Genomic DNA, 8,598 nt, shown 5'->3' with positions numbered 1-8,598 from the left:
CAAAATGTAATGTAAATGTTTTTGTAGTTCGTAAATACCCTCCAATTTCAAAATCTTTCTTACAATTCCCACCGCTATCCCTCCTTTCTCATGAACTATTTTGTTGGACGATAATACCCTCGTTCACGTTTACTTTCTTTTTTTTTTTTTTTTTTGAGACACGAAATTTTCTCTTCTTTTTTTACTTCTTACCTACCTATACCAATACCATTACCAATAATATTAATATCTCAATTTTTGCAGAAAGACGGGGAGTTGTTCTTGTTCCTATTTGGATTACAATTCAATTAATTCCATAATAATCGTATAGCAATTATTCGATTAATTTCCATCTTTATATATATCTCTGCATGTAAGGAAATAAGGAATCTATCCAATCCATTAAAGTAAGCAAATCTCACTCATTAAATTATTAAAACAAGTCATATAATTATTAGAGAAAATTTTGTTACACATTCATTATTGCACACTCAACACATATGTTCTTTGAAATCATGAAGATTTCAATTAAAATTGTAAAATGGTGAAACACAATTTTAACTAAGAGAAATGCTAACGAATGCCCTAAGGATTTATTTAAAGAAATTTTTTTATGAAAAAAGAAAAAAAAACAATTAATGTTTTGACAGTTTTTTCTATATCCCATAAAAATTGTGTTAATTTTTTTTTAAAATGAATTATTAACTATTACCCTAAGAACACATGTTAGCATGACCCTTTAACTAAAACACTATTTCAAATAATGTGGCAATATGCGTAGTGTGCAATAGCAGTTGTGCGGTAATCATTACCAATTAAATCAATAATATAATTGTAGAGAGTCATGTAACTCAATTGTCACTTTTTGGTGTTTATAACAAAGTTCAATAACTTGAAATTTGTAATTAAAAAAAAGTTACTGATTTTAATAGCACGAAATATGGAGCACAATATGAAACACGCTTTTTGTTTGTTTGTTTTTTTTGTTTTTGAAGGGAGGTGGTTTTGGCTTTTCTCAAGTCCAATTATTATTGTATCATTTTGCTTGGTTTGCTTCTTTTTAGAGCACTAGCATCAAATGTGCCAAATGCCAAAAACTAAAAAACATCTAACATGAGATGTTCTATATGCCAAAATATTTTGCATAGATGTATAGTACAATCTCAAATTTGGAAGCGTACGGACAAGAATTGTAATTTTTTTATTCCCTTTTCTCTCTCCTCTCTCATCCCTTTGTCAAATATCTTCCTCTCTCCTTCTCAAAAAACGATCTCTTCCCTTTTTTCTTCTCTCACTTTGATGTAAGGAGTGTGATGGGCTATTTGTGTATAGTTTAGAAACAATGAAAGACTGAGTTGCTTAGAAGGTGGATAAGTACCTCTGCAAGAACACACAGTTCCAAATAGCACACAAAGGCTAACAATTTATTCAATTACCAAAACCTGATTTACAAAGAACTTATATTCTACTACTTATACTAGATGTTTGGCATTGGCAACCTCTAAATGATTGACAAGTGTCTAAATCCTATTAGCTAATACTTAAGAAATCATCTAACTAACTAACTAATTAGTTATAAGAGGGCTAGGATATAGCTACTTGAAATTGCCATGCATTAGGATTCTTCCTCTTAAGAAGCACTTGACCTCAAGTGCTCTTAGTTGCCACAAAATTTGTATGAATTTCTAGCCTTCTAGGATGATGCAATCCCTTGTATAATGAGTTTGTTGTTGTTGGTAGCACACCAAATGTTGTTGCCTCTGCACAGTGAAGTCCCACACAACTGAAACTCCAATGTAGATGCATTTCCATTAGGAGGACTCCCTTTCTTGAAAGCAAACTTGTCCTCAAGTTTGGTTGACCCTCCAATTTTAAAGTCTTCTTAATCTTGGCTATTGGTGTGGGACTTGCTTTCCCCTTCTTTGATCGCAATGAGTAGTGAAGCACTATCTTGTGCAAACCATGTGTGCTGCACCTTCCTCTCAAAATGGCTTGCCTATAGTTACATGATTTTATGTCTACTTCATCATAAAGAATGGAATAACAACCTCTTGAAACTCTAATTTCATCTCATTTATGTAAGCAAGACAGTTTATGTTGATGCTTCAATTCTTGCTTGTTCAACTTCTCATAACTACCTTTCTCAATCAACAAGTCACAAATTCTTCCTTCAATGTAGAAATTAATTGGAAAAATTTTACCTTTATGTTGTTTGTCTTTCTCCATTTCTTGCTTTGGAACTTGCAAGGCCTTTGTTCCTTATGATAAATCCTTTTCTTCCTCAACAATCACATCTTCTTCTCCCATAGACTAATCATAAACAGGTTCATCCACATATTTCATGCCATCACTAATTTCTTTCCCTTCTTCACCAATTTGTTTTTCAATGTAATTATCAAAAATAGACTGCCCCGCGTCATGATCTTCTAAGTCTTCAACTTGCAAATCTGGATCTTTGAACGCTTCTACTAGCAAGTTTTGATCTTCTAACTCTCAAACCAGAAAGTCTTAATCTTCTGTCTCTTCAATCACCAAGGTTTTACCCTTTGACAAAATAGGCTGGTTCTTGGCCGGTACTTGGGAAACTTCATTAGATCAAGTTGTATTTGACCCAATCTTAACATTCTTGGTTGGCTGCTCCAATGCTTAGTGAAGTTTCACTACTTTTCCTCTCTCTTTCAGCCTCACCAAACTGACACCTCATTGTGCTGCTGATCTCTCTCTTGTGGTGGGTTTTTTTTTTTTTTTTTTTTTTTTTTTTTTTTTTTTTTTTGTGATTTGATGGGTGGGTTTTGCTATGGGTTCCAATGAATGGATCAGCGATAGGTGGGATTTGGTGGGTTAGCCTAAGTTCCAATAGATGGGTTAGCTTGTGACATCCTTCTTACTCTCAGACGCCGCCACTAACTCTCTAGCCGCCGCCGATATTGCCTAGACTCCTCTTGCCTAGCTGATGACATTGGGTAGAGGCCATCTTGTCTAGCCACCTCTTGTCCAACACCGCTAATATTGCCCAAAAGAAGAAATTTCTATGCTGAAATGGGTTTACATAGTTTGGAAATGGAGGACTTTTTGAGAGACAGAGAGATGTTGTGGTGATGAATTTTTGGATTGTTGTGGTTTTGTTTTTTATGGTGATGATTTTTTGGCCGGAGGACTTTTGTGGGAATGATTTTTTCGGCTGTTGTGTGTGTGTGTGTGTTTTTTTTTCTTTTGTGGTTATGGTTTTTTTTTTGGGATGATCTGTGGTGGTGTGTTTACTGTTGTGATGGTGGTGAATGAGTTTTTGGTTTAGACTTCAGAATAGAGAATGGGGAAAGAAGTTTTGGGTTTGGAGAAATCAAATAATTTTTTATTAGATGTTTATATTATTTTAATGTGTTGTAATGTTAAAATAGAATATCTAATGCAAGATGTATTGTAAAATGGTGTGGTGAAATAGATAAAGTAAGTTTTGGTGTGTTAAAATGACATTTAGAATGTCACAACTGATGCTAGTGCTCTCAGGATGCTTGTTACTAAAATTTAGCATTTTAGCATACCAAAAAGCATGCTCTTTTGGATGTGCTAAACTAAAAAAAAAAATTGGCATGGAGTTACAATGCACTTTGCTAGCTCGTGTTATTCTTTTATATATATATATATATATATATATATATATATATATATATAATTTCTCTTCCCCTTCTCTCTCCTCTTAATGGCTCTTTCTTTTTCTTTTTTTAAAAATAATTTCTTCTTTGTTTTGGGTTGAGTTTTGTATTGAGATAATATTATTATAATGTGTTATAAGTATTATTTTAATGTGTTGTGTGGAAAAATGGAAGATAAATGTAGGGTGTATTTTCAAATATTATGCTAAAATAGATAAAATAATTTATTGGTGTGTTAAAGTAGCATTTTTTTTAGAACATCCAATGTTGATGCTCTAATTTTTTATTTGACTTAATCTATTCATGTACTGATCTAGTTACAAGGGAGAATAAAAAAAAAAAAAATAGATTATTGCATCATATTGTTGGTTTGATAATCTTTATTAAAGATTATGCATTTGTAATTTGATTATCTTCACGATCAAATTATGAAATACTTGGCAACATGTGTACAAGACATGGGTTTGTATCTAATAAAATGTTTTCTGAAGGCACAATACGCCCTTAAATCTTTAATCTTTTTTATAGGTTAAGATAAATCTTAATAGTAACTCCTACAAACACATGAGAGCATATGATAATAATAAGATACATCTTAAATGTTTGCACCTAAGTTTAATATTATTAATATTCATTCTTTAAAAAAATTGTCTTGAAAGACCTTGTAAAGATATCATTAGATAGAATCACTACAAAAAAAGCTGGGTTTAGGCAGCATTTTTAAAACGTCGCAAAAAACCAAAAAATTCGATGTAGGCACAAATGGTCTATCACGATGTTTTTTTTATAGCAACAGTAAAAAACGTCGCTATATCACCATCACAATAGGTCTATTGCTATGTTTTTAAAAACATTGCCATATATTACTCTTTAACGGCACTCAAAAACCTTTAGTGACGTTATCAAAAACGCTACTAAATAATGACATTTTCGGATTTTATGTTGGAAAAATACATTTAGCGATGTTCCTAAAACGCTGCTGAAAAGCAGGAGGGCAAAGGGCAAACGCTTTAGTGACGTTTTTAAATAAGAAAAATAATGTTAGAAGGTAATTTGTTGATGCACTTAGCAATTAGCATAAATTTTCTTGTTGTGATATATTGAAATTTGTTAATATTCACATTTTTGAAGGAAAAAAGCAAATAAATAAATAAATCTTGGACTTTGAATCAAAATTAAACTAACCCTTATGCTTCTAATTTGAAATTAAAATCCCTTGAGCTATGGAAAATGCTCAAATTAACCCTTTGTTACCATTACATTGGTTCGTTGAGTGGAGATAATATATCACCTGACCTACAATGCACATGAAACTGCAAGTATTAAAAAAATCCTTTAGATATTAAAAAACCATTTAAAATTTTCTCCTCTTTCTCTTCAAATGCCACCATAGCCCAACCACAATCAAAAGAAGCTTCAATCATTACTTCTTGACTTCAACCAAAACCCCAACCACCATAAATTCATAACCACACAAAAGCCTCAACCAAACAAATACCAAGCTATTCGATCCAAACCCCCCATTGTACAACCATGCTGCCACCACAGACGAGTGAAATAACCACACACACCCAAATACGACAGGCTAAGCACAAACTTCAACCTCATATGATCAGCACAGTTTACTAAAAATATCTAATAATAGTATAGACACCTCATTTTATACTAACCTACAACCTAGGTCCTCAATCCCCATAACTAAACAACCCTTTTTGAAATGATAATTTACTTGTACACTCTAAATAATTAGGATTCCAGAGATTATAAATGATGTATCTACAAAGATCATGTGTGCATATGATGAGAGCTTGTGTACCCAATTTTTTGGTGTGTGTGCATGGTTGGTACATGCATACACACTTCGTGACAAAAAAAACCGTAAACCATTTTTCTCAATCCAAAACTAGCCATTTTTAGCTTTGTTCTTTAGAGTTATTTAATAATCTTTGAGTTTATGTTTGATTAGGGTCTTGATATAATGAATCCATACTTCCATTCCAATATCTCTAAAGAACAGAAACAAAATTTAAAGTTCAAGAACCCTTCAAGCAAGTTAAGTACCCTCCCTCATGGTTATTAACCTATCTTGCTAGTAGGTAATATGCATAATTTTTTTATTGTATGCTTTGCATGATTAGGAATTAGACCATGATAATGTGATGACCATGGTGAATGTTTAGTATGTAGAAATGTTGGAGTTAGGATGTAGACATGTCATTTTATATCAACTAATGACTTAGATTAACTACCCCAATGATGAGTTTCAAAAATGTCTCCCACTAGCAATTGTGGCATTTTTGGTTGTTTAGAAGTAATTATAACTTCAAAAGTGTTTCAAAATATTCAAAAGATTTTATTGGAAAATGACATTTGATTTTTCATTTCCTCGTATCTTTTGAATTTTGATTAATAGTTTAGTGAGTGTTGTCTCATTGAAAAGTAGACTTCCATGGCTTCAAATGAACATAAATTTAGATTCATAAGAGTGATATATGCCTGTTTTAGGTTGGAGTAACTACGTTACCTACATACTAGTATAAAATGTTGTTTGTGTGTGTGTGTGTGTTTTTTTTTTTTTTGCATTGGAATAATGGATTTTTTTATGTTGGCTGGTATATCCTTGGAGACAAATTTAGGTTGGGTGAGGTGGGTGTCTAACACCTTTCCAGTTGGTAATTTAGCCTTGAGCTTAGTCTATGGAATGCTAATTAGGTTTTTTACTTTGAAACTTTCTATTTACTTGCCTTAGGTTGTAACAAGTAATTATCTATTTATTTTCATTAGATTGTAACTAGGATAGTAAGTCTTGTAATATTTCTTTTCATATATTGTACTTAGAATCAAAGTCTTGTAATTATGCAAGTACTGTGCATTCTTTTTATCAATAAAAAAGATGTTCATCTTGAGGTCTTCTTAATTTTCTTTGTAATTAATTAAGTGATAACTCCATTTGTGTAACTCCCTTAACAAGGGGGGGGGGGGGGTCTGCATTCTCCTTTGAATCCCCCACCTTGAGATTTGTTACCCTAAAGCTAGTGGTATGAGGTTTTAAATCTCAAATCACTAAAAGAAAAGGAAAGAAAAGAAAAAACTTTTCCAGGTTTGTAACTCCCACACATTTATCTATGAAATATCAAATAAATGATTTGGTATTGAGTCAAATAAAGAGAATTTGGGAAATAAATTCTGGAAATTGATATATATACATGCCCAAACATGCAAATGTATAATAACAACTTACATATGCATTCCAATCTCAAAATGAGCCAAATTTAGCCCAAGGTGTTTGTTTAGTGGTTCTCAAGGCCTCATAATATCCACGAGGTCTTGGGTGCGAAACATTTTGGAGCCACCTCCAAGGGATTTCTCCCTATAATAACCTCTGTGTGTGGGATGGAAAGATTGCATACACCTGAGAGAATAGTCAGATATTCGAAGAGGTTTGAATACCCTTGTTTGTCCATAAAAAAATTGAGCCAAATTTTATTTTAATGAAAGAACAAGTTTGCTAAATTTGATGATTCTTGTATGAATTGTGATTTTATTTGACTCATGAATATGTAGGATTAGGTTAATTAAGATTACTTGATTATTTCTATGTTTGCTATTATTTGCTTCAATAAAGCTATGCGAACAACAAAGTTTCACAACATTTTCAAATTAGTCTACTGCCTCACACGTGGGCCACCTCAGTCTACAATTTAATTTTTTAATGGCCCATATGTGAGATGTCATATTAGTTTGAAAATATTGTGAGTTTTGTTATGTCATCATTAAAGGGATTCTATAATTCTATTTGCTTTGATGGGGTAGCTTTCCATCCTTTATTATATTATATTTGATTTGATTTAATTAATTGATTGACCTCGCCATATTTTAACTGTATGCAATTTACTTTCCATAGTTGACTCAATTTACTTAGTTGGCTTTTCATAATGAGTTTTATTTAAAAATATTTACATACTTTTTCTTAAAATAAAATATTTCCTTATCAATGCATTAATCATTTAATTTTTTTATATTAAGATTCCCTTAATTAGTGCTTGACATCTCTTGTTGATGTGTTGGATTCCTTAAATGTTTTTTTTAGGAACATTAATTCACAAATAACATGTTGGAGCACACACATAGACGACGAAACTAGGATTGTTTCTTTAGGGAGAGGGAGGGAAGCACGTTCAAAAATTAAAAATATAATTTAATATGTGAAAAATAAAACTAGCATTTATTTAATATTAACAAATTATAAATAAAAGAAAAGAAAAAAAATATATATTGTAAGTGCACAATTGCACCTGGACCCAAAGAAGGTTATGGGCTCAGGCCCAATGAGCCTTAAACAATGAAATTTGTAGAGTGTGGGTTCGAAATCTAGATTAAAGGTACTGAGAACTTGATAACGGGCTTTTATAAGCAAACACTTGTAAATAATGAATGATAATTGCAAATGGGTCTCCTCGGACTTGAGCCAAGGACTATTTCTTTACTATTTCTCTTTCTTCCTTAAAGATTACAATTCTTAATTTCTTTCTTAGTTACCAATCCCCCCTTTTTCTCTGGCGTTCATCCCCTTTAAATACTTCTTTTTCTGATACTCTATCCACGTGTTGCTCTAACCCCCTTCCCCCTAGATATTTCTTTTTCTTAGTACCTTTGAATAGTGACTAGAAGTTTCAGTTCTACTGTTCACGGGTCACTTCTCCATTAATGCGGCCAGGGAGGTAGGTGCAGAGTCTTTAATGTGGTGGTGGCAGCCTTTTCTTTTGGTATTTTTCTAACACCGGTGTACCTTGAAGATTCAGGGTTTCCCCCTTTAACCATTAGTCTTTCCAGAGTTGTGCCTTGACCTTCATAATGAAGCTTTGAGTTCTCTTGGACCTGTCTGAGGAAAAGCTCACCCTCGGCTGTATCCTCTGATCCTCGACGTATGGGCCAATTCGTAGAGTTTAATTCTGGAGCAGGTCGG

This window comes from Castanea sativa, chromosome 9 (genome assembly GCF_040712315.1).
Source record: "Castanea sativa cultivar Marrone di Chiusa Pesio chromosome 9, ASM4071231v1".
Taxonomy (NCBI): Eukaryota; Viridiplantae; Streptophyta; class Magnoliopsida; order Fagales; family Fagaceae; genus Castanea; species Castanea sativa.
The sequence above is the reverse complement of the archived record's forward strand: the minus strand, read 5'-3'. Positions refer to the sequence as shown.